Genomic DNA, 27,245 nt, shown 5'->3' on the forward strand with positions numbered 1-27,245 from the left:
CATTCCTGGAGTAAATCCCATTTGGTTATCATATATGATTCTTTTAATATGCTATTGAATTTGGTTTGCTAGTATTTTGTTGAGGATTTTTGCATTCACATTCATCAGAGATATTGGTTTGTAGTTTTCTTTTCTTGCAGTGTCTTTGCCTAGCTTTGGTATTAGGGCAATTTTGGCCTGATACAAGGAACTTAGAAGCACTCCCTCCTCTTGAATTCTATGAAAGAGTTTCAGGAAAACTCGTGTTAATTCTTTTGTAAATGTTTAGTAGAATTCTCCAGCGAAGCCATCTGGAATTTCTTTTCAGGGGGATTTTTGATTACTAATTCAATCTTCATACTAGTTATTGATCTTTTCAGATTTTTTATATCTACATGATTCAGTCTTGCTAGATTGTATGTTTCTAGGAATTTGTACATTTCTTTTAGGTTATTCAATTTGTTGGCATGCCATTGTTCACAGTATTCTCATGATCATTTTTATTTCTGTGGTATCAATTGTAATATCTCTTTTTTTCACTTCTGATTTTATTTACTTGCATCTTCTCTTTTTTTTAATCTAGCTAAGGGTTTATCAATTTTATTGGTTTTTTGTCCATTATTTTTAGTTTTTATTTTGTTTATCACTGCTCTAATCTTTATTATTTCCATTCTGCTAAATTTGAGTTTAGTTTGTTCTTATTTTTTGGTTTCCTAAGGTGTAAAGTTAGGTCATGAAAATTTCTTTATCATTGCTTTTACTCCATCCCACAAGTTTTGGTATGTTGTGTTTTCACTCTCATTTGTCTCAATGTATTTCCTAATTTCCATTGTGACTTGTTTTGTGACCCCATTGATCATTTAAGAGTTGTTTAATTTCTAAATATTTGTAGATTTTTCAGTTTCTCTTGTGTTAGTGATTTCTAGTTCACTATATGGTGATTGGAAAAGATACTTTCTATGATTTAAATGTTTTTTGAATTTCTTAAGACATGTTTTGTGACCTAACATGTGATGTATCCTGGAGAATGTTCCATGTGCACTCAAAACGAATGCATACCCTGGTGCCATTGGTTGGAATGTTCTGTATATATCTGTTGGGTCCAATTGGTTTATAGTGTTGTTCAAGTCTTCTATTTCCTTATTAATCTTCTGTCTGGTTCTTTGTCAACTATTAAATGTAACTTATTGAAGTCTACTACAATTGTGTTTCCGTATTTTTCTCCCTTCAATTCTTTCAAAGCTTGATTTATATATTTAGGAGCTATTAGGTTTGGTGCATAAGTATTCATAATTGTAATATATTCATGGTGAATTGAACGTTTTTCATTATATGTTGTCCTTCTTTGTCTTCTGTAAGTTTTTCATTTAAAGTCTATTTGTTTGCTATTAGTATAGCCACTCTTGCTCTATTTTAGTTATTATTTGCCCAGAATATGGTTTTTTTCCATTTTTTCACTTTTAGCCTATATATGTCCTGATATTAAGATTTACTTTGTAATTTTCTTAATTGATTTTTGTTAAGAAATAAAACACTTCACAAATTTGCATGTCATCCTTGCTCAAGGGCCACAAAAGTCTTCTCTGTCTTGTTCCGACTTTAGTTTATGTACTGCTGAAGCAAGCACTGTCAATTTTTTTTGCATGTCTTGTGACTTTTTTATCCCTCACTTTCTCTGCCTTCCTTTGTATTACACTGATTTTTTGGAGTGACATACTTTGATTCTTTTTGCATTTTCTTTTTTCCTGTATTCTATAGATATTTTCTTTGTGGTCACCATGGTAATTATGTAAAGCATCTTAAAGTTATAGTAGTCTATTTTAAACTGTTAACAACTTCAATCATACACAAACATTGTACTACTTTGCAGCTTTGCCCCGCCCTGCAACACTTTATGTTATTGATGTCACAAGTTACATATTTATATACTGTATACCAGTTAACAAGCAATTATACTTATTTGTTGTGCAATTTTATCATTTAAAATCTATGCACCAAAATTAAGATAGTATATGTTACTCTATTTGCCCATAAATTTACCTTTGATTCTTTTTGATCAAGTCTGCTATTGAACCCCTCTAATAAGCTTTTCAGTTCAGTTATTGTATTTTTCACTCCATAATTTCCATTTGGTTCTTTGTTATAGTGTTTTGTATATTTGTTAATAACCTCATCGTGTTGATGCACCATTTTTCTTATTTCCTTTAGCTGAATATCTGTGCCCTTTTTGAGCTCATTGAGTGTATTTATGACAATTTTAAAAATTCTTTGTCAAGTAGCTCTTAGATCTGTGTTGCTTTAGTTTTAGGACAGGTTTTATTTTGGTCCTTTGATTGGGCCACGTTTCTCTGTTTCTTTGTATGCCTTGTGAGATATATATACTTTTTTTCTGGGTTTTGGGCCTTTGGAAAAACAACCACCTCTCCTAGCTTTACCAATCAACCCAGTTTGAGGTTCTGGGACCTTTGAAACCTTTTCTCATGTCTTACTTTTCTTGGTGTTGTCCTACAAAACTGCAACTCTAACATGCTGCTTGCCTTTGATTTCAGTGCCTTCCACACTCTACTACCAGTCCTACCAGCACTGTGAGTCAGGGAAGACAGAAACCAGTTCCTCAGGCAGCCCTCAGACAAGCCAGAGCATTAGATGCATGGTACACTTTTTTGTTTCCATCAGTAGAGAGAATCCGCTGTATGGGGTGGTTCCTCCCAGTTGCTTCACAGTATAATGCATAAAGGAGGGACATGAATGGGCGTGTCAAATGTCACAAATTTTTTCTATCCTTTTTCTGGGGGGGAATCCTTTCTTGGTTTTATAATGGGCTGGTGCTTCAGCTTCTCCAGTAGTCTCTAAAGTTGCCACAGCAATGGGCGTGTGGGTAAGGGAGTCCCATAATTTCCTATTCTGCTCTCTTGCCAATGTCATCCTTTCCTTTTTTCATTTTTAAGCCTAAAGTAGATTCTCTTAGCTCGTGATTAACACTTGCTGACTTTTGTATCTTTACCTTCTTGCACAAAATTATCCTCTTAATCACTTCTTTTTGTGGCCACCTTCTGGCCTCTATTGTGGCTCTTCATTTTCAACAGTTACATTTTTTTATTTTACTGTATTTTCCTGTCCACCCCAACGCCCACAGCTGACCTGGCAAAGTTCAATGGCAAAAATAGGTAATCTAGTCAAAAACTTGTCTTCATTGTTCCTTGAGCTGCTCAATTATTACCTCTAGGATTACTACTTAGTATCACATATAATCATTAATTCTTTGAATTTTTTAGCTCTCATATTATATTGTGTGTGTATGTGTGTGGGTGTTTTGACAATTCTGTCTCATCTATTTATATTTTCTCATGATAAGATATTCATAAATTCTGATATGCTTTGCTGTAAAGTGTAATTTGCATAATTAGATCATCAAATGGATTCACTAGCATAAATAGAAAAAAATTATAGGTCTGAATTTTCATGAGGTTTTTATGTATGTGTGTGTATATATACAGAGAGAGATAGAACATATATGTTTATAGGCACATTATAATAATATATAATATATATTACATATGTATATACAATATATACACACATTAATAATTGTATAACAAGGATCTGTTGTGATAGAAGAAAATTGTGCAGCTGATTTGTTGTTGCTTTTCATACTCTGTGACAAGCAAAATGATCAATCAATATGTTTCATGCCATGTATGGACAAGTGGAGCCTCTTCTTTGGTTGATATTTCTAGCTAGTTTATACTTTTGCACCTTATAGGCTTTTGCAAGCATCTGTTTGAAGAGAACAGCTTAACTCAAATCAGTTGTTTTTGGTATGGCCATTGTAGATTCCTAGTAGTCACAGTCATGCTTCAGAACTTGAAGTTATACTTGAGTGCACTAAACCACAGTTTTAATCCCCTAATTACATCATCAGACTTCTAGTCACTCTATTGACCTTTCTAAGATATTCCAACACTTTTCATTTACTTGATGAATGTTTCTTTAAATGTGGTCCATGAACCACCTGAAATAATTTTTAGCACATTCTCCATTCTAGCTAACTGTACTTTGGGAAGAAAAAGGGGTTTATGTGGCAAGAATCTGCATTATTAACAAGTTTTCAAGTTATTCTTATACATACTATAGTTTGAGATCTTTATATGCACTAAAGCATTATATACTAAAGCTTGAGAATAATGCTATAAATATATCGAATTATTCAATGCAAATGACCCAGGATACCCTTCCATAATTGTGGCAGACTCTGTGTATCCTAAAAATTTAGATAAGATGTATGGCAGAACCAAATACCCTAGTACCAATAAAATGACTGTTAGTTATCAAATAGTCACATGGTTAAGAACATTTTCACTGAATCACTAAAGAGTGGATTGTGAAACTCACACACACTTACATTTCACTTCATAATTATCAGTGATCTTTAAGAAATAAGTGTGTGCTCTCATGATAGACACATAATGAAAATGTTCTTCGATGGATAAACACTTCCTGTCTTTTGAGTTCAAAGCCAGAAGACTGTTTCCACTGTCAAGTAATTTGAGCACCTGGTATAATTCTGCTCCAATAATAGAAAGTGACTTTTAGGAAATCTCAGATTTTGCTGTTTTTTTAAACTGTAATGTGAAAATGTCAGTCTTGGAGACACACAAGCTCTTTTTTTTAAATTTTATATACTTATTTATTATACTTTAAGTTTTAGGGTACATATGCACAACATGCAGGTTTGTTACATATGTATACATGTGCCATGTTGGTGTGCTCCACCTGTTTACTCGTCATTTACATTAGGTATATCTCCTAATGCTATCGCTCCCCACTCCCCCCACCTCACAGCAGGTCCTGGTGTATGATGTTCCCCACCTTGTGTCCAAGTGTTCTCAGTGCTCAATTCCAACCTATGAGTGAGCACATGCGATGTTTGATTTTCTGTCCTTGCAATAGTTTGCTCAGAATGATGGTTTCTAGCTTCATCCATGTCCCTACAAAGGACATGAAATCAACCTTTTTTATGGCTGCATAGTATTCCAAGGTGAATATGTGCCACATTTTCTTAATCCAGTCTACCATTGATGGACATTTGGGTTGGTTCCAAGTCTTTGCTCTTGTGCATAGTGCCACAATAAACATATGTGTGCATGTGTCTTTATAGCATCATGATTTATAATCCTTTGGGTATATACCCAGTAATGGGATGGCATTCTAGTTCTAGATCCATGAGCAATCGCCACACTGTCTTCCACAATGGTCGAACTAGTTTACAGTCCCCCAACAGTGTAAAAGTGTTCCTATTTCTCCACATCCTCTCCAGCACCTGTTGTTTCCTGACTTTTTAATGATCGCCATTCTAACTGGTGTGACATGGTACCTCATTGTGGTTTAGATTTGCATTTCTCTGATTGCCAGTGATGATGAGCATTTTTTTTTCTTTATTATTATTATTATTATTATACTTTAGGCTCTATGGTACATGTGCGCAATGTGCAGGTAAGTTACATATGTATACATGTGCCATGCTGGTGTGCTGCACCCACCAACTCGTCATCTAGCATTAGGTATATCTCCCAATGCTATCCCTCCCCCCTCCCCCCACCCCACAACAGTCCCCGAAGTGTGATGTTCCCCTTCCTGTGTCCATGTGTTCTCATTGTTCAATTCCCACCTATGAGTGAGAATATGCGTTGTTTGGTTTTTTGTTCTTGCGATAGTTTACTGAGAATGATGATTTCCAATTTCATCCATGTCCCTACAAAGGACATGAACTCATCATTTTTTATGGCTGCATAGTATTCCATGGTGTATATGTGCCACATTTTCTTAATCCAGTCTATCATTGTTGGACATTTGGGTTGGTTCCAAGTCTTTGCTATTGTGAATAATGCTGCAATAAACATACGTGTGCATGTGTCTTTATAGCAGCATGATTTATAGTCCTTTGGGTATATACCCAGTAATTGGATGGCTGGGTCAAATGGAATTTCTAGTTCTAGATCCCTGAGGAATCGCCACACTGACTTCCACAAGGGTTGAACTAGTTTACAGTCCCACCAACAGTGTAAAAGTGTTCCTATTTCTCCACATCCTCTCCAGCACCTGTTGTTTCCTGACTTTTTAATGATTGCCATTCTAACTGGTGTGAGATGGTATCTCATTGTGGTTTTGATTTGCATTTCTCTGATGGCCAGTGATGGTGAGCATTTTTTCATGTGTTTTTTGGCTGCATAAATGTCTTCTTTTGAGAAGTGTCTGTTCATGTCCTTCGCCCACTTTTTGATGGGGTTGTTTGTTTTTTTCTTGTAAATTTGTTGGAGTTCATTGTAGATTCTGGATATTAGCCCTTTGTCAGATGGGTAGATTGTGAAACTTTTCTCCCATTCTGTAGGTTGCCTGTATACTCTGATGGTAGTTTCTTTTGCTGTGCAGAAGCTCTTTAGTTTAAATAGATCCCATTTGTCAATTTTGGCTTTTGTTGCCATTGCTTTTGGTGTTTTAGTCATGAAGTCCTTGCTCAGGCCTATGTCCTGAATGGTATTGCCTAGGTTTTCTTCTAGGGATTTTATTGTTTTAGGTCTAACATTTAAGTCTTTAATCCATCTTCAATTAATTTTTGTATAAGGTGTAAGGAAGGGATCCAGTTTCAGCTTTCTATATATGGCTAGCCAGTTTTCCCAGCACCATTTGTTAAATAGGGAACCATTTCTTGTTTTTGTCAGGTTTGTCAAACATCAGATGGTTGTAGATGTGTGGTATTATTTCTGAGGGCTCTGTTCTGTTCCATTGGTCTATATCTCTGTTTTGGTACCAGTGCCATGCTGTTTTGGTTGCTGTTGCCTTGTAGTATAGTTTGAAGTCAGGTAGCATGATGCCTCCAGCTTTGTTCTTTTGGGTTAAGATTGACTTGGCAATGTGGGCTCTTTTTTGGTTCCATATGAACTTTAAAGTAGTTTCTTCCAATTCTGTGAAGAAAGTCATTGGTGGCTTGATGGGGATGGCACTGAATCTGTAAATTACCTTGGGCAGTATGGCCATTTTCACAATATTGATTCTTCCTATCCCTGAGCATGGAATGTTCTTCCATTTGTTTGTATCCTGTTTTATTTCATTGAGCAGTGGTTTGTAGTTCTCCTTGAAGAGGTCCTTCAGATTCCTTGTAAGTTGGATTCCTGGGTATTTTATTCTCTTTAAAGCAATTGTGAATGGGAATTCACTCATGATTTGGCTCTCTGTTTGTCTGTTATTGGTGTATAGGAATGCTTGTGATTTTTGCACATTGATTTTATATCCTGAGACTTTGCTGAAGTTGCTTATCAGCTTAAGGAGATTTTGGGCTGAGATGATGGGGTTTTCTAAATATACAATCATGTCATCTGCAAACACGGACAATTTGACTTCCTCTTTTCCTAATTGAATACACTTTATTTCTTTCTCCTGCCTGATTGCCCTGGCCAGAACTTCCAACACTATGTTGAATAGGAGTGGTGAGACAGCACATCCCTGTCTTGTGCCAGTTTTCAAAGGGAATGCTTCCAGTTTTTGCTCATTCAGCATGATATTGGCTGTGGGTTTGTCATAGATAGCTCTTATTATTTTGAGGTATGTCCCATCAATACCTAGTTTATTGATAGTTTTTATCATGAAGGGCTGTTGAATTTTGTCGAAGGCCTTTTCTGCATCTAATGAGATAATCATGTGGTTTTTGTCTTTGTTTCTGTTTATATGCTGGATTACATTTATTGATTTGCATATGTTGAACCAGCTCTGCATCCCAGGGATGAAGCCAACTTGATTGTGGTGGATAAGCTTTTTGATGTGCTGCTGGATTTGGTGTTCCAGTATTTTATAGATGATTTTTGCATCGATGTTCATCAGGGATATTGGTCTAAAATTCTCTTTTTTTGTTGTGTCTCTGCCAGGCTTTGGTATCAGGATGATGCTGGCCTCCTAAAATGAGTTAGGGAGGATTCCCTCTTTTTCTATTGATTGGAATAGTTCCAGAAGGAATGGTACCAACTCCTCCTTTACCTCTGGTAGAGTGTGGCTGTGAATCCGTCTGGTCCTGGAGTTTTTTTGGTTGGTAGGCTATTAATTAATGCCTCAATTTCAGAGCCTGTTATTGGTCTATTCAGGGATTCAACTTCTTCCTGGTTTAGTCTTGGGAGGGTGTATGTGTCCAGGAATTTATCCATTTCTTCTAGATTTTCTAGTTTATTTGCATAGAGGTGTTTATAGTATTCTCTGATGGTAATTTGTATTTCTGTGGGTTCGGTGGTGATATCCCCTTTATCATTTTTTATTGCATCTATTTGATTCTTCTCTCTTTTCTTCTTTATTAGTCTTGCTAGCTGTCTATCAATTTTGTTGATCTTTTCAAAAAACCAGCTCCTGGATTCATTGATTATTTGAAGGTTTTGTTGTGTCTCTATCTCCTTCAGTTCTGCTCTGATCTTAGTTATTTCTTGCCTTCTGTTAGCTTTTGAATGTGTTTGCTCTTGCTTCTCTAGTTCTTTTAATTGTGATGTTAGGGTGTCAGTTTTAGATCTTTCCTGCTTTCTCTTGTGGGCATTTAGTGCTAAAATTTCCCTCTACACACTGCTTTAAATGTGTCCCAGAGATTCTGGTATGTTGTGTCTTTGTTTTCATTGGTTTCAAAGAACATCTTTATTTCTGCCTTCATTTTGTTATGTACTCAGTAGTCATTCAGGAGCAGGTTGTTCAGTTTCCATGTAGTTGAGCGGTTTTGAGTGAGTTTCTTAATCCTGAGTTCTAGTTTGATTGCACTGTGGTCTGAGAGACAGTTTGTTATAATTTCTGTTCTTTTACATTTGCTGAGGGGTGCTTTACTTCCAACTATGTGGCCAATTTTGGAATAAGTGTGATGTGGTACTGAGAAGAATGTATATTCTGTTGATTTGGGGTGGAGAGTTCTGTAGATGTCTATTAGGTCTGCTTGGTGCAGAGCTGAGTTCAGTTCCTGGATATCCTTGTTAACTTTCTGTCTCATTGATCTGTCTAATGTTGACAGTCGGGTGTTAAATTCTCCCATTATTATTGTGTGGGAATCTAAGTCTCTTTCTAGGTCTCTAAGGACTTGCTTTATGAATCTGGGTGCTCCTGTATCGGGTGCATATATATATTCAGGATAGTTAGCTCTTCTTGTTGAATTGATCCCTTTACCATTATGTAACGGCCTTCTTTGTCTCTTTTGATCTTTGTTGGTTTAAAGTCTGTTTTATCAGAGACTAGGATTGCAACCCCTGCTTTTTTCTGTTTTCCATTTGCTTGGTAGATCTTCCTCCATCCCTTTATTATGAGCCTATGTGTGTCTCTGCAGATGAGATGGGTCTCCTGAATACAGCACACTGATGGGGCTTGACTCTTTATCCAATTTGCCAGTCTGCATCTTTTAATTGGAGCACTTAGCCCATTTACGTTTAAGGTTAATATTGTTATGTGTGAAATTGATCCTGTCATTATGATGTTAGCTGGTTATTTTGCTCGTTAGTTGATGCAGTTTCTTCCTCGCATCGATGGTCTTTACAATTTGGCATGTTTTTTGCAGTGGCTTGTACCGGTTGTTCCTTTCCATGGTTAGTGCTTCCTTCAGGAACTCTTGTAAGGCAGGCCTGGTGGTGACAAAATCTTTCAGCATTTGTTTGTCTGTAAAGGATTTTATTTCTCCTTCACTTATGAAGCTTAGTTTGGCCGGAATTGAAATTCTGGGTTGATATGAAATTCTTTTCTTTAAGAATGTTGAATATTGGCCCCCACTCTCTTCTGGCTTGTGGAGTTTCTGCTGAGAGATCCACTGTTAGCCTGATGGGCTTCCCTTTGTGGGTAACCTGACCTTTCTCTCTGGCTGCTCTTAACATTTTTTCCTTCATTTCAACTTTGGTGAATCTGACAATTAGGTGTCTTGGAGTTGCTCTTCTCAAGGAGCATCTTTGTGGTATTCCCTGTAATTCCTCAATTTGAATGTTGGCCTGCCTTGCTATGTTGGGGAAGTTCTCCTGGATAATATCCTGAAGAGTGTTTTCCAACTTGGTTCCATTCTCCCCGTCACTTTCAGGTACACCAATCGGACATAGATTTGGTCTTTTCATATAGTCCCATATTTCCTGGAGGCTTTGTTCATTTCTTTGTACTCTTTTTTCTCTAAACTTCTCTTCTTGTTTCATTTCATTCATTTGATCTTCAATCCCTGATACCCTTTCTTCCACTTGATCAAATCGGCTACCGAAGCTTGTGCATGCATCATGTAGTTCTCGTGCTATGGTTTTCAGCTCCATCGGGTCATTTATGGTCTTCTTTACACTGTTTATTCTAGTTAGCCATTCATCTGATCTTTTTTCAAGGTTTTTAGCTTCCTTGCAATGGGTTCGAACATCCTCCTTTAGCTTGGAGAAGTTTGTTATTACCAGTCGTCTGAAGCCTTCTTCTCTCAACTCGTCAAAGTAATTCTCTGTCCAGCTTTGTTCTATTGCTGGAGAGGAGCTGCATCCCTTTGGAGGAGAAGAGGCACTCTGATTTTTAGAATTTTTAGCTTTTCTGCTCTGGTTTCTCCCCATCTTTGTGATTTTATCTACCTTTGGTCTTTGATGATGGTGACACACAGATGGTGTTTCAGTGTGGATGTCCTTTCTGTTTGTTCGTTTTCCTTCTAACAGTCCGGACCCTCAGCTGCAGGTCTGTTGGAGTTTGCTGGAGGTCCACTCCAGATGCTGTTTGCCTGGGTATCACCAGCAGGGGCTGCTGAACAGCAAATATTGCAGAACAGCAAATGTTGCTGCCTGATCCTTCCTCTGGAAGCTGCATCTCAGAGGGCCACCTGGTTGTATGAGGTGTCAGTTGGCCCCTACTTGCAGATGTCTCCTAGTTAGGCTACTTGGGGGTCAGGGACCCACTAGAGGAGGCAGTCTGTCCATTCTCAGATCTCAAACTCCATGCTGGGAGAACCACTACTCTATTCAAATCTGTCAGACACCTTTGAAGTCTGCAGAAGTTTCTGCTGCCTTTTGTTCAGCTATGCCCTGCCCTTAGAGGTGGAGTCTACAGAGGCAGGCAGGCCTCCTTGAGCTGTGGTGGGCTCCACCCAGTTCAAGCTTCCCAGCTGGTTTGTTTATGTACTCAAGCCTCAGCAATTGCGGATGCCCCTTCCGTAGCCTCACTGCCGCCTTGCAGTTTGATCTCAGACTGCTGTGCTATCAGTGAGCGAGGCTCCTTGGGCATGGGGCCCTCCAAACCAGGCGCAGGATATAATCTCCTGGTGTGCCATTTGCTTAGACCATTGGAAAAGTGCAGTATTAGGGTGGGAGTGTCCCGATTTTCCAGGTGCCATCTGTTACGGCTTCCCTTGGCTAGGAAAGGGAATTCCCTGACACCTTGCGCTTCCTGGGTGAGGTGATGCCCCTCCCTTCTCTGTGGGCTGCACCCACTGTCCGACAAGCCCCAGTGAGATGAACCCATTACCTAAGTTGGAAATGCAGAAACCATCCGTCTTCTGCATTGCTCACACCGGAAGCTGTGGACTGGAGCTGTTCTTATTCGGCCATCTTAGAACCTCACGCCGACTGTCCTCCCTAATCTTTTATTATGCAGATGGGTTCTCTACCTGGCCTGTGCCTTGTTGCCTGTTCCTTTACTGTACATGTGATGACAGAAAAGAAGATAGAGCCTCCATGTTGAACATGCCTGGCTCTCAGGTAGCCCTTTTCTATTGGCACAGCTGCTGGCATTCATCTGTGCAAGCTTCCAGCTTGCTCATCTATGTCTGCAGCTCGATTTCTCAGGCTGCTCTTTGTTAGAAAAGAAATGATTTTTTGGGCTGCTTTTTGTTAAAACGGAAAATTCTGCGTATGACTCTGTTTTCCCTACTATCTGCCTAAATAATTTATTTCTATGTCCTGTATCACTGGTTTCCCCCCACCTACCAAGTTGTTCTTAAAAACTGCTCCCTGAATGCTCTAAGAGACTGATTTGAGTTTTGAATAAAACTCTGGACTCCCACACAGCTGCCTCTGTATGAGTTACTGTTTCTCTATTGCAGTTTCCGTGTCTTGATGAATTGGCTCTGTCTAGGCATTTGGCAAGGTGAACCTGTTGGGTGGCTACATTCTCACTGTTATAATTTTTCAAAGGTGATTTCAGTCATGCCACCATCAGTGTAGGCCTCACCTGGGAGATTGTTAGAAATGTAGAATCCTGGACCCAGTGAATATGAATCTGCAGTTTTGAAAGATCTCCAGTTAATACATAGATGAATTAAAGTTTTAGAACTACTGCTATAAGTGACATGGCTTTTTGATAAGTTATTTTCCGATTTTCAATCTGAGGTCCCCTGGGCTGCCTACATGGATGTGTGGATAGGGGTTGAGGAAAGGGATGAACATTGGTGTTTCTCTTCAAGAGTTTGAATTTGATGTTTGTTTGCACACTTCAATGTATTTGTATATTTTAAAAAGTAGAGCAGTTATTACTAGAGTGAAATTTTGTATTCACCCAGAAAATCCATTTCAACTATCTGAGTTAGTTTACCAACAGTTCCCAGAAGAGGGCACTGCAATGCCTTTCCTTTTTTGTCCTTACACCTGTGTACTGAAGTCAGAAAGTAATTGATAAAATGTTTAAATCCACATTATTTCATTGGAGGTACCAATACTTGTATTTGCTAAGTAGGTATTCTTTTCTTTACTTTGTAGATGAGTAAACAGGAAGACTGAACTCTTTCTCAACTCCCAAATTCAGGCTTCTTTCAAAATCTACAGTACCATTGGGGGCTGTTATACCAGGACACATGGAGATGAAGAACTAAAGCAAAATACTGTCTACTTCACAGTTTTGCCTAAGGCTGGGCTTAATTCTTAAAAATGTAGCTCTGCTCTTAGTTGAGTGGTCTGGCTAAATTCAAGTAGATTAAACCAGTGTTTATTGTGTTGCTTTGCTAAGAGCCTTTTAGCTGCTTTCAACACAAAATGTTATCCATATTGCTTAGACTTTGCAAACGTAAATAAAATATTCTGTTACGTGTTTTGCAAGAATTTTGAGGGTGAGTTAATGTCAAGGTAGCTCTGAACAAGATTTTATACATGTATAGGATGAACAGGACTGCCTTGATGTTCCCCTCAACTTGACTAAACTTTAGACAGATTTCTCCCTGACTTATCACTCTTTTACTTCTCTTTTCTTAGATTGTTTACTTTAGAAAACTTCCCGCTATAAATTCTTTCTCTCTTCTTATTTGAGATTTAAATTTTTCTCTAGCCTTTTATCGGTTTTGCAACCCAGGAATATCTTTCTCGAAGACCTGGGAGCCATTTCTTTGAAAAATAATCATCAAGAAAAATAGTCCCCTTATCGTCCCATCTCTGTGGGAGGGTAGTACTCTAACTTCCATATGTGCCAGTTAGCAAATACAGATGGCCTAATCATGTTGACCCACCTTCCCCACTAACATTCTCCAGAACTTTTTCACTAGCATATTCCAGCCTTTACAAACTCTCCTGCTTTTTGTTCAACAGATTTGACTACAGTCTCTCTTTCCTATTGGAACAGGCTTGACACCTATTGCAACAATTTTGAATAAAGTCTTCCTTGCCTATTTAACTTTGTCCAATGCAATTTTTCTTTGAGAATAGCCTAGAGAGATTCAAATACAATAAGGTTATTGTATTAGCTACTTGCATACTACTAGCATTCTTTATGACTCATTATTAGAAAATAATAAGTGTAATTGAGGAATATGGGTATTTTTCCTCTACACTTGAAACCACTGAAAAGTAATCCTATAAACAAAGTAGCCCCTGTCCAATGTCTTTCCCTTATATCTTCCTAAAATACATTATTCTACTGTTCTTCCCACTTTAAGGGCCACAGTTTCTCATTTGCTGACTTTTCTTGTTTTTTCCTCTAAATGCAAAATTAAGATTTTATTCTTGGCTCACTTCACTTCTGTATTTACACAGGTACAGATGTGTAGATTAACAGATCTCATTGTCGCTTCCACAGTTACCCTTCTGCAAACCTGTTCCACCTAGCAGTCAGAGGTATCTTCTAAAACATAAAAATGCAAAAGTATCTTTTCTCTCCTTGAAGTCCTTCAATAGCTCCTTATTGTAGTTAGAGAAAAAAATGATACCCAAATCCTTCTCACTGTTTTACAAGGTCCAATACAATCTAGCATCTTTATATGTCCTCAACCTCAACCTTCACCACTCATCCTTCTCCACTTCTGCCTCCACTGCCATGCTGATCATATTAGATCCACAAGAACTTCTTTCCCTTCCTAGCACATGCCAGATTCCCCTTCCTTAGGCCCTTTGCTCCTGCTGTTCCCAAGGTAGGGAATGCTCATTCCTCAGATCTATTTTGGTTATGACAGCTGAAAGCTTTTTCCCAAAGATCTGGAACAAAACATGGATGGCTACTCTCATCACTCTTATTCAACGTAGTACTAGAAGCCCAGCCCAAGCAATTAGACAAGAGGTAAAAATACGGAAAACCTAAATTAGAAAGGAGGAAGTCAAATTGTCCCTGTTTTCTGATGACATAATCTTATATATAGAAAACTGGAAAGTCCACCAAAAAACTCTCAGAAGGGTTACAAGAACTTAGTAAATTTTCAAGATACAAAGTTAAGACAGAAAAAATCTGTAATATTTCTATACACACACAATGAACTAGCCGAAAACAAAATCAAGAAGGCAATCCCATTTGCAATAGCTACACACACAAAAAATACCTAGGAATAAATTTAACCAAGGAAGTGAAAGATCTCTATGTTGTAGGAAAATCCAGGTTCTTGTCACATGACTAAGATAATTTAGGCATGAAGACACATTGTAGGGTGAGTATGGCAGAGTTTATTGGGTGAAAAAGAAAAAAAAAGGGGAAACAGGGACTCTCAGCAAAGTGACAGTCCTGCTACAAAGTTTCCCGCCTTGCAGATTGAATCCTTGGTTATCACCCAGGAACAGGAGAGGCTAGGCTACTCCGCCTTGTAAACAGTGCTAACATCCCACTGCTCCACCCCATCCTCCCAGCGCACAGGATGGTCAGAGGTTCTCAGGAGACCCCTTTTGAGGTGGCTGTCTCATTCCCCCCTCTGAAGTACATCTAACTGCCCTTAGAATAAGGATAAGGATAAGGGTAAAGAAGACCAATCTTAACTGCCTCCTGCTGACAGGGGGCGCTGTTTTGGGGGGAAATGGCAGTCAGATCTCCCTCAAAGGCCTCTCTAAGGGTCCCTGGCAGAAGGCGCCATTGTCCGAGGCTCCAGTTGCATGACTGTTTGGAGTTTGATTGCCTGAAGGAGAGAAGAAACAAACCAGGTTAATAGAAAACATGTATCAAAACGAAACAAAGGGGTGGGTGAAGACAGCTCAAAAATCCTGAGGCCTTTTACCAGTTCACAAAGGGAGATGGAGGGGGTGGCGGACAAAAGCTGGACTGGTAAGGAAACTTACTTTTTTGCAGGCATGTCATGCTTCTGGGCCTCCTTCCCCTGAGCCCAATCTGAAGCCAACCAGTCTAAGGTTTGGGAAATTAACTCTTCCCAGTTTGGAGGATGCATCTGAGGGGAGTGTCCCATAGTATGGAGACGCAATTACTTATCATTGAAGAGACGACAGAGGAGGAAAAAGCAAAAAAGGAAGGTGTTTTTTCAAAGGAGTCTCAGGGATTCAAGATGCATTTGAAAGGGGTACAGACTGAAGATGAATGGCTACTTATCTAGAAAGAGGGGAGCCAGTGCCTCTGATTCCTTTCTCTTCCTAGTAAATACACAGGATACATGAGGGAGGAAAAGTGAGGTGTTCCTCCTTCTTTCCTCCATCCTTGCATACCTGAGTCTTGGCAACAGTGACCAGTGGCCATGGGTGTTAAAGTGGCTTTCATCCATGTTAACAGGGGGGCCTAAGAGGTGGGAGTATCCATTCTTACCCATGTATGCTCTATCTCCCCTTTTGTCAGTAGCCTTTGGATTCCCTAGACCTCATTTATGCCATGGATACTAGTGTAGCCTTTATCCATGAAACTGGAAGCTTGGCTTAATTGGCAGGAATCAGCCACACTCACCTGCACTATGCCTTTTAACTTCTGTTATTATCTGCCTCTGGATCCCTCAGATCCAGTTTTCTTTCCTAGGGCTTTGACTCAAAACTTGGAATTGAGTTTGGGACAAAAATGCATCTTGGAGTGGGTTGCATGGACTCCTTATCATAAACCAAATGCTAAAGTGAAGCTGTGGAATTGAGTCCTCTTCCAACAAGGGAGAGAAAAGGATGTCTAGTGACATGCCTAGATAACTGGTGGCTATAGTTATGCTTCCTAGGATTTGGGTGCATGGTGTTTGGCTTTGGTTAGCTCCCTTGGTCTTACTTTCCCCCACCTCCCCCCAAAAAAACTCTCTGAGTGATGGGCAACCTATTTATTCCCATCACCTGGTAGGATTTGCAGGATAATTGCTCAGAACTAGAATATTGATCCAGATTTCTACATTACCCATCCCATTTGTTCTTTCTGAGCTGCACACAGAGATCACTGGTTGGTTCACAGGAATGAGCAGAGTTAGTCTGAAAATGTAGGCAAAAACTGAAAAACTGATGAGTTTAGAATTTTAAAACAAATGTACGATAAATTTTGAAACATAATTTCTCTCTCTCCAGTCTCATTTTTGTTAAAAACACAAATCATGATAGGACTGAGTTGTTTGCAAAATTGAACTTAGTCTTATACTTGGCCTGATTATTTGCATAAAGTACAGCAAAAATAATTATTTCTACATAGGACTTTTAGATTGGCTTTGATAGAATGCTGTTCCACAAGTAATCTCAAATAAGATCTTTTAAAGCCAAGCCCAGACATGGATTTGTATCCTCAAATACCTGTGACTTGGGTAATCCTCTTGTCTTAAGGTTCCAAGATAAACTTGGAGCTCCTGGGCCTGTTAGAAAGTGACATTCTTTACTGATCACAGGTCATGAACCCTGTACAGGAACTGCACAGACAAGGCTATGAGACCAGTTTCCTCAAGGGACTTTTTTTTTTTTTTTGAGAGAGTCTCACTCTTGTTGTCCAGGCTGGAGTGCAATGGCACAATCTTGGCTCACCGCAACCGCTGCCTCCCGGCTTCAAGCAATTCTCCTGCCTCAGCCTCCCGAGTAGCTGGGACTACAGGCATGTGCCACCATACATGGCCAGTTTTGTATTTTTAGTGGCGATGGGGTTTCTCCATGTTTGTCAGGCTGGTCTCAAACTCCCAACCTCAGGTGATCCACCTGCCTTGGCCTCCCAGAGTGCTGGGATTACAGGTGTGAGCCACCATGCCCGGCCTTCCCCAAGGGACTTTTATTGGCTCTGCAAGTTGAGCTTGACTCCTTAAAGAGAAGCATACCCTTCTAGTCAAAGCCTTGGTAAAACAACCAGTTACTCCAATTGCATCCTGTTGCAAAAGAAAATGGATTTTTATTGCAGTGATGCAAAAAGTATATTTCCATAAGTTAAGAATACTCACAGATAATTTCCAAATTCTACAGGAACCAGGCAGAGAGAAGCAAATATACTCCAAATTTTGTTCACAGGAGTATACTCTACTTAATGATTAAAGGCTATAAATAGTTCAAAATATGTTTTCTTGACTAAAAAACAAAACAACGATCAGCAATATCCAAGCAAAAGTGAAAAAGATTGCTTCTTTTTTTGAGTTCACTCAGTTAACCCTTATTTTGCTTGATATTCATGAACATTTTAGCTCTTCATGAGTTCTGTACATTTTTCCTTTATTCCAATGTCACAATCCCCAAAGGTATCAGAAATCTGTATCTGAGAGCACTTGTAAAAGTTCTCTAGCTTATTATAAACCATCTTTTGAAAAAGATTAAAACAACAATTGTCTCTGAATAACAATATGTCCAGGGTAGTTACAGTTAGAAACACAATTGACAAAGTTTTGTTATCTCTGTGGTTTACAATAACTTAACAACTTTAATTATGATTGATAGCATATACTTTAGACATTAGAATTTTAGAAATTCCATAAAATTTTGGAAAATATATTAGTATTAGTCATCAAAATATGACCTAAAGAAGATTGAATAGCATTTTGGCAATCCCATGTACCTAAACATGTCACATAATCCTGTTTACCTTTCTTTTCTGAACATTCCAGGGGCCCTCTGAAGTATCTGAAAAGCCAGGTGTCAGAAAAGACAATTTTGAAACTGAAGTTTGATTTTGGAAAGCCTGTTAAATATATTAGAGGTTTAAAATACTTGCTGTTATGAAATAGAATTCCAGATTACCATAAGTTATTTATTTTGCTGAAGTAATGACTAAGAAATTTTTTTAAAGAAAAAACCTTGTACAGCCCTTTTATACAAATTTTGCTGAAGAGCGGATTAATGCCTTAAGGATACCTTGCTGTGCTTTTATTTGAATGCTCAATTTACAGAAAAATCATATAACACTTTTTGAAGTTAGTGAATATGTTCACACAGAGAAACTGTTGAAAGATTAATTTTTACAATCCTTCCACCAGTTGTTTGAACTTTTATCTTTATCTTATCTAATTTAAAACAAATCTTCAACCCTAGGCAGGAATTTACATTTTTATGATTTTTTATAATCTCTTATTAAAAACACATGTCACTGTTCTTATGCACCTTGCATGTTAAATCTATTTCCAATAGTCTCAATTACGTGTCATAATGGTAACTTTTAGCAATTTTTAACTTTAATGTAAAACCCGGTAAGTTGTTTTGATTATGTGCTAGGTGCAGCCAAGGTTTGACTCCTTCCAGCATAATTAAGGGAGTGTTTAGTTCCATATGTCCCCAGGCCTTACCAATTGTGAAGGCAGCAAATTGAAAAGTTCTCAAAAACCAAAAAAGCAGTTTATGACCTTAAAATATTTAGCCAACCCAGTATCTGACCTGCATAATTTAGTCCACCTATTTACATTTTGATGACATCTGCTTTTTACCAATAATCTTTAAGGCTGTTTTTATTTCTCCAAGATTAAAGTCACGGGAACTGAAAGGTATCACAGCTTTTTATCTTCTCTTTCATAAAATATATGATCCAAGTGCTTGTCTTCCTTTAGGCAAAATTAATTAGAGCTCTTTTTTTTATGTAAACATCACACACACAACACATATAGAATTACACAGACAGGTAGAAGATAACCCAGTCCCCATAAGATCTTTCATTTGCCCATCTCCTAATTGGATTATTGGCCTCTGGGTGCTTTTAATTTCTGGAGTCCATGAGAAAAACAGATGTCTCTCCTCTCTCGTGCGTGCATTAAAATGGCAGAGCAAAATGAAGAAAAAATAATTCAGTTGACCAAGAAAAACCTTTTCCCAGCAAAACAAGGTCCAAGAAAAGGGAAACTGAAAGGCCTTTTAAATATGACTCTAACTTGGATATCCACTTTTAGTTAACCTGAGCACTCCTTAAGAAAATCCTCTTAACTCCCTTATTATCTGAATTTAGCCACACCAAGAGGCCAATATTTCTGGCTTTCAAACATTACTAAAGGCTCAGAGAAAGGAAAATCCAAGGCAGTTTGTGGAGAGAAATGGAATCAACAAATAGCAAAAGGTCATGCAGATATCAAACTAGGCAAGACTCATTCCCTAAGCCAGGATTGAATCCAAGCTACACAGAGGCTACACAAAACCTTGCCAAGTGGTTACAGGTCTTGCTCCCAAGGATGTTAAACAAGATGGAGGTCCTCAGCAAATTTGCTATGGACCATACAGAAAGACATGCAAAGCAGACCAGATTGGCTACAGCTTAAGATCAGCCTCACAAATCCTCTCTCACAATTAAAACTCTACAGAGAGCCCTCTGCTCAGTCCTGCAGCTGCCCACTGCCCTCCTACTGTCCACCATGGCCCGGCTGCACTCTGGCCACGTCCTCTCTGGGATCGCCGCCACCTTCCACCTGGGCCTCGCAGCTGCGGCCTCTGCCAGAGCCAGCTCCTGATGGACCCCTGTGGAAATGTGACCTCCAGATATCATCCTGGGAGTCATTGAAGCCTTTAAGAGGGACACCAATAGCAAAAAGATGAATCTGGGAGTTGGTGCCTACCGGGATGATAATGGAAAGCCTTGGACGTGCTGCCTAGTGTCCCCAAGGCAGAGGCCCAGATTGCCACAAAAAGTTTGGACAAGGAATACCTGTCCATTGGGGGGCTGGCTGAATTTTGCAAGGCATCTGCAGAACTAGCCTTTGGTGAGAACAACGAAGTCTTGGAAAGTGGCCATCCATTGGGGGACTGCCTGAATTTTGCAAGGCATCTGCAGAACTAGCCCTTGGTGAGAACAGCGAAGTCTTGGAAAGTGGCCAGTTTGTCACTGTGCAGACCATTTCTGGAACTGGAGCCTTAAGGATTGGAGCCAGCTTTCTGCAAAGATTTTTTAAGTTCAGCTGAGATGTCTTTCTGCCCAAACCAAGCTGGGGAAATCACACACCCATCTTCAGGGACAATGGCATGCAACTGCAAGGTTATCGGCTTTATGACCCCAAGACTTGTGGTTTTGACTTCACAGGCACTGTGGAGGACCTTTCAAAAATACCAGAGCAAAATGTTCTTCTTCTGCATGCCTGCACCCACAATCCCACGGGAGTGGACCCACGTCTGGAACAGTGGAAGGATATAGCAACAGTGGTGAAGAAGAAGAGTCTCTTTGCCTTCTTTGACATGGCCTACCAAGGCTTTACCAGTGGTGATGGTGATAAGGACGCCCGGGCTGGGCACCACTTCATTGAACAGGGCATTAATGTTTGTCTCTGCCAATCATATTCCAAGAACATGGGCTTATATGGTGAGCATGTAGGAGCCTTCACTGTAGTATGCAAAGATGAGATGAAACCAAAAGGGTGGAGTCACAGTTGAAGATCTTGATCCGTCCCATGTATGCCAACCGTCCCCACAATGGGGCCCAGATTGCTTCTACCATTCTGAACACCCCAGACTCATGAAAACAATGGTTGCAAGAAGTGAAAGGCATGGCCGACCACATCATTAGCATGCGGACTCAGCTTGTCTCCAACATCAAGAAGAAGTGTTCCACCCACAACTGGCCATATATCACTGCCCAAATTGGCATGTTTTGTTTCACAGGGCTAAAGCCTGAACAGGTGGAGTGGCTAATCAAAGAGTTCTCCATCTATATGACAAAGGACGGCCGCATCTCTGTGGCAGGGGTCACCTCCGGCAACGTGGGCTACCTTGCCCACGCCATTCACTAGGTCACCAAGTAATGTACCTGGTGCAAGGAAACAGAGACGACCTTTCTGTCTTCAGCCTCTGCTATTGGGAGCTTCACACAGAGGATGAGAGGGAGTGGATGGTGGTGAGTGGATCATTTTCTTCAACCACAGTGTGTAACACTCAGCAATTGAATGTTTCTCAGAAAAGAACGTGTAGTGACACAGGGCAGAGGGATCCGTGACTGGCGTCTGGAACATTGTGGCTCTAAACCAAACTCTCCCTTGTCCTTTTATCCCCAACTTTTCTCAAAGAGTTTACATGTACAAGAAAGTCATCACACCATAAAACCTGTCAATTAGCCATTGCAATATTTCAGAAGCTTTAACTGAAGTGTCATATAGTGTCGGTTTCTCATGAGAAATAGCACACATTAGAGGCTTTGAGAGAAGACCTAGTTCTGTCATGAACACTTGGCCTCATGTCTGTCCTCCCATCATGGAGCAGCCTTATCAACAGACTGCATTGCAGAAATTATGTTTTATGAAAACCAATAAGTCTGCTGCCACTACAGCAAGGAAAACAATGCAGTTTCCTGTCGTATTCAAGAAAAAGAGAAGGCTCTCTTTTCTCTCTTGCCATTGCTGTTCTTTTCCTTATGCACAAAGATTTTTAATGAATGCAGATTTTTATCTCATTCTACTGCCTGACTATCAACCCCATCCTATTGGGATTTATTTAAGAATAAACATAATTTTCTGCTGATGCCATACCCTCACTTTTCTCAGCAAAGAATAATGGAGAGTAGGTAACTGTACTTTATCTCAGCATCCTCTTGAATGATTTTGTAATCTTCTCTGGTTGTGATGTTGTCTCTGCCCAGTTGTACCTCCTCCTTTGTTGAATGTGGTTGTGCAGTCACTCATCTCACACTGTGAGTCCAGTGGCACAGGGTGGTACAAGGAAAGAGGATATTCTAGGCTTTGTGTGCTGCCAGTTGGGTTCAGGCTTCACCTCCTGGAAACCATGTAGACTTATTGCAGCCTACAGACTTGTGGAACTTCGAACTTGAGGGAGATGATTTAGGGTATCTGGCAAAAGAAACTTCTAAGCATTGAAGCAGTCAAGAGGTGACTTGGGTGCTGTTAAAATATTCAGTTTTAAAAGGGAAACAGGGGATAAAAGTTTAGAAAATGTTCAGCCTGATGATGTGATAGAAAAAAAACAAAACATTTTCTGTTTCTCCATTGTGCAGGAGATAGGTGGAATACCTCCTAGCATTCCATAGCACTGTAGGATTACTACAGTTAACAATAATATGTTATATTGTTTCAGAAACCTAGAAAGAGGATATTAAATGTTTCCAACATAAAGAAATGATAAATGTTTGAGATGATAGATATGCTAATTACCCTAATAGAATTGTTGTACATCATGTGTATCAAAACATCACTACATACTTTATGAATATGTAGTTACTATTTGTCAATTAAGAAACAAAATGGAAGAAAGGAAAAAAAAACTGTAACTAATCCCAAGTTTAATATGAAATTGTATTTCCTATATTAAATGCCTACAACCACACTGTAAAATAAATTTTATTTATATTAATATGTAAAGTTGTAATGTGAGAAATGAGCTTACGAGGTTGCATTTATGACAAGATTCTGTTCACTGAAGAGCAAGAGTACCTCAAGTATTTCTATTTACCATTAAAAGTAGAACTGATTTCAAAGATCTGTATTCAAGAGAACAGAGAAAGAAATTTTAAGATAATTTCTGCAAGTTAAGGTTATTTGTTTTTAAATCTTACCCCAAATAATGCAAATGATGCCTTGTTTTCCAATTTTATTTTCAATAAATCATCAATAACTATTTCCAACAAGTTATCCTGTAAATTTCATAATTATTTGTTGTTATTTTGCAAGAAGGTAATATGTGAATTTCAGATTTTTATGCACAGTTGGATTGTAGTTGAGAAAATAACCTTAAGATACCAAACTTTTTAATGTACAGTTTCTTGTGACTCATACACATTCATGTCAGAAGTGACTCACCACTGAGTCTGATGGTACCACACTTGTCTATTTCCTGTCCAACAAAGTGGATTCACCCACTTGGTTATTAAGGAAATATCAAATTGCTATATGAGTTTTTAAATGCTTACTCTCAATGTCTGTGATATGGTTTGGCTGTGTCACCACCCAAATCTCATCTTGAATTCCCATGTGTTGTGGGAGGCACCCAGTGAGAGGTAATTGCATCATGGGGGCAGGTCTTTCCCAAGCTGTTCTTGTGATAGTGAGTAAGTCTCATGAGGTTTAATGTTTATTATAAGGGGAAATTTTCCTGCACAAGCTCTCTCTGCTTGCTGCCATCCATGTAAGACATGACTTGCTCCTCCTTGCCTTCTGCCATGATTGTGAGGCTGCCCCAGCCACACGGAACTGTAAGTCCAATTAAAGCTCTTTATTTGTAAATTGCCCAGTCTTGGGTATGTCTTTATCAGCAGCGGGAAAACAGACTAATAAAGTCTGTGTTTACCTCACCATGGACTGGTAACACATAGTTCATGAACTGCCACTGATCCATGATATACACTTTGAGTAATAACACTCTAAGGCAAAATAAGAGATAGATATATTGTAACTGCTATGATGATGATGTCAGCAGGGGAACTGGGGATGTTACTATAGGCAGATCTAAAAAATCCAATAAAGGTTTTCTCATTTCAATTTTAAAAACTCTACATTTTTTACTGGTAGGTCCTTTTATTAACATGCCACCATCTAGCACTTCACGTAATGTATGACTCTCCACACAAATGTTTGTCATTTGTTTATTTAACTAGGTAATAATAAGGAGGAAAGATTTGAGTCAGCTTCAGTAAGCATTTCTAACTGCAACAGACTTTGCAAGTAATTATTTTATTCAAAAGCCAAATAACTTACATTATATGTGTGTGTCCTAAAAGAATCCTGGCTGTGTACTTATTTACATAACCTTAACTTATTGTCCTTTATATACAAAGGACAATAATGCATGAGGTAGAACATTTCCTTTCTTCTGACGACAGGAGAATTCTGAACGCAATTCCAGAAATTAACAGTCTTGTGCTTATGTATTAACTTTTTTTCATACATAATAGACATGGGCTTACATTCCATTTACTGTGATGACACATTTGAGAAACCTAGTCAAATTTAAGGCCCTGCAATCAGATCCTTTTATGCCTGTCTTTTAGAGTTTGAAAAAATAAAGAAAGAAAAAAAAATGTAAACCCAATGATGCACTCAAACTCACTCATTTTTCATAGACACTTTTCTTTATAAGGGTTATATTAGGATAGTTATAGCTATATAGTATTATTATTTTTATTATCTGTATGCATACATAGCAAGATATTTGTTACACAAGCAATAAACTTAGATATTAACTTCATATCTCCTTTTCCATACTTCCCCAGAGATAGTCAAAAGGTGGAAGGACTTATTAAGGCACTACTTCTGAAATGTGATCGAGGTTGTTTCATTATCATGTAAAAAAATTCTAATCTTACTGTATCCTGTGGTGCAAAGTACATATATATATATCAACAAATTATAAGTTAAATTGAAGGATGATTATAGCTTTCTATGTCACAGCTAAAAACAATCATAACTGACAAAAAGTCATCTGCTTTTTAAAAATAATTAATACATGTTATTTTAGAATAGTTTTAGGGTTGTGGAAAAATTGAGTGGCAAGTGTAGAATTCTCATTTATCACTTCTTCCTCCCGCACAATTTCCCTTATTATTAACATCGCCCATTAATGTACGATTTGCCTTGATGAACAAATATTGATACATTATAAGTAAGTCCATTGTTCAGGGTTCCCTCTTTCTGTTGCACATTCTGTGGGTTTGACAAACGTATGAGATATATCTGAAGCAGCCTTGTTGTCTGGGGTAAATACCAAGATTCTTAGTCTCATGGCCAAGGAGATTCAGGTCTCAGACACACAGACAGAGTGAGTTTGGAGCAGGAGTTTAATAGGCAAAAAGAAAGAACAGGTCTCTGTTAGAGAGGGATCCTGAGCAGATTGCCAAGTTGTAGTAAAAATGTCAGAGTTTTTATAAATGGGCTCTTGAGGAGGGGGCTCGTGAGGAAGGGGCTCGTGAGGAGGGGATGTCTTATCTTCCTAGGGCCGCAGGGTTTAGTTGGGACCAGGTGTGCTATCTGTACAGAGCAGAATTTTTTTATCATCTCTTAACCCATTCCGTGACCACACAGGCCAACTCTTAGTCTGTGTTTCTTTGTCCTGCTTATCTGGTAGGGAAAGTTTCTGTGTCGGTTCCCATACATCTTCTTGCAGCTGCAGGCATCTTGGTGCGCCTAAAGAGAAAGGAATGTGCTTATTAAGGCCCACTGTTTTACTGGGGCCCATTGTGTAAGTGTGAAGCTTGGTGATTACCCGGGAGACTCCCCGCTATCCACCCCAGTCCTTCTGTGTCCCAGCTGTCTTTTCTGTGTTTTACTGTCTGCTCTTTCAGGCCTCTTGTTAGAAAAGTGATTTCTTTCAACTGCATGAGGTTAGCAAGGGAGCTATTTTTGAGCTGCTTTTTGTTAAAAGGAAAGTTTTCTACCGGGGATTTGCTTTACCCTGTCTACCCAAATAATTTGTTTCTGCCTCCTATAACATATCCACCATTACACATAGAATAGTTTCACTGCCGAAAAAGCTCCTGTGGCCCAGGGTGGGAATCGGCCCTGGGTCGAGGCCTCCATTGGGTTCCCCCTAATCCCGGGGACAAGGGCATCCTCTGGGTCCTTATCACAGGGTAAGGGGTCCACCAGACCCGGACAAGCGCTCCTAGCTGGAGGAGGGTCGCGTCCCTGCCGGAAGTGGAAAGGAAGTCCAGGAATCCCCTTCCTGTTTTCCTGGTTTCTCTCTGGGCTTCCTGCTCGGGTCACAAGCGCCACAAGCGCCACAAGCGCCGGCGGCTGCGGGGAAACGGTAGGCGGGGGATCCAGCCCCAAGCAAATCTCCCGCGGGCGCGTGGGAGGTGGGGCCAGTGCTGGGCGCAGCCTCGCCTCCCGCCCCCCGGGGCTGCGGCGGGGAGGCTTCTCTGGAGGGTGTGGCAGAAACTTGAGGCTTGGAGTCCGCGGGACCGGAAGGGGCTCCGTAGGGTCGGGGCAGGGTGGGTGCGAGAGAGCCTAGAAGCCCATGTAGCAGCGAATCCCGCAGCCCCAATACACCTCCCTCCGTCCCTCCCCGCCTTTTCTGCAGAGCTCCGCCCTGGAGTGAGTGAAGGAGGAGCCGTCACCTGGGGCTCCGAAAAAGCAGAAGAAGGCGCTTTTTATTTAGCCAGTGTGACCCCGCCAGGGCCTTCTCAGTTGGGTGAGCACCCTCTCTGACCAGGCCATAAAAAGAAAAATCTGTCCGATGCCTCCCCACAAGTCACGGGACTCTGACTTGCCTTTGTCGTCAGAGTTTGCAGAACTTTGGGGGACCTGAGAGGGGAGTGCCCCCTGGACGGGCCACGGCTGTCTGTGGCTTAAGGGCTTTTGGAAGGGCGGAGAGAGGGAAACAGGGCGTCCTAGTGGCCTGCTTCGGGGTCACCCACAGGCCCTCCCCCAACCTCTCTCTGATCCAACTTGTTTTTCCAGCCCAGGTTGGAAACTTGGGGATGCTGTGACCTCAAGAAGACTTGGCATTTTATTTGGAAGATAGGCATCTATTTGCAACTGTCCTGAGCCCCTATTTTCCTCCCACCTTTCTTGGGGAAACTTGTTTTTAAGGGGTGCCACTGTTTTTGTAACATGTTGCTCCTAGCTCTTAGCATTCATGGTACTGTTGTAGCCGCCCAGTGGGTTCACTTTGCCTGCTAGATAGAGCCGATTTATGAAGACAGAGGGTTTACAATGGAGAAAGAGTAATTCACGCAGAGCCAGCTGTGCAGGAGATGGGAGTTTTATTATTACTCAAATCGGTCTTCTTAAATCTGTCTCCTGGAGCAGTACGTTCTAACATTTTTTAGATGTTACAAATGTAACTTTTGGCTAAATT

The 27,245-nt window shown here is 39.8% G+C and overlaps 1 non-coding gene and 1 pseudogene across 1 annotated transcript; one reads left to right on the forward strand and one right to left on the reverse strand.

Annotated features, from left to right (window-relative positions):
• Window positions 1-1,499: 1,499 nt before the first annotated feature.
• Window positions 1,500-1,606, reverse strand: LOC129011011 (U6 spliceosomal RNA). Its single transcript, XR_008493155.1, has one exon. It is a non-coding gene; the product is annotated as a U6 spliceosomal RNA (small nuclear RNA).
• Window positions 1,607-19,870: 18,264 nt separating this feature from the next.
• LOC129009824 (aspartate aminotransferase, mitochondrial-like) lies at window positions 19,871-21,247 on the forward strand (annotated as a pseudogene).
• The last annotated feature ends 5,998 nt before the right edge of the window (window positions 21,248-27,245 follow it).

This window comes from Pongo pygmaeus, chromosome 10, assembly GCF_028885625.2.
Source record: "Pongo pygmaeus isolate AG05252 chromosome 10, NHGRI_mPonPyg2-v2.0_pri, whole genome shotgun sequence".
Classification (NCBI taxonomy): Eukaryota; Metazoa; Chordata; class Mammalia; order Primates; family Hominidae; genus Pongo; species Pongo pygmaeus.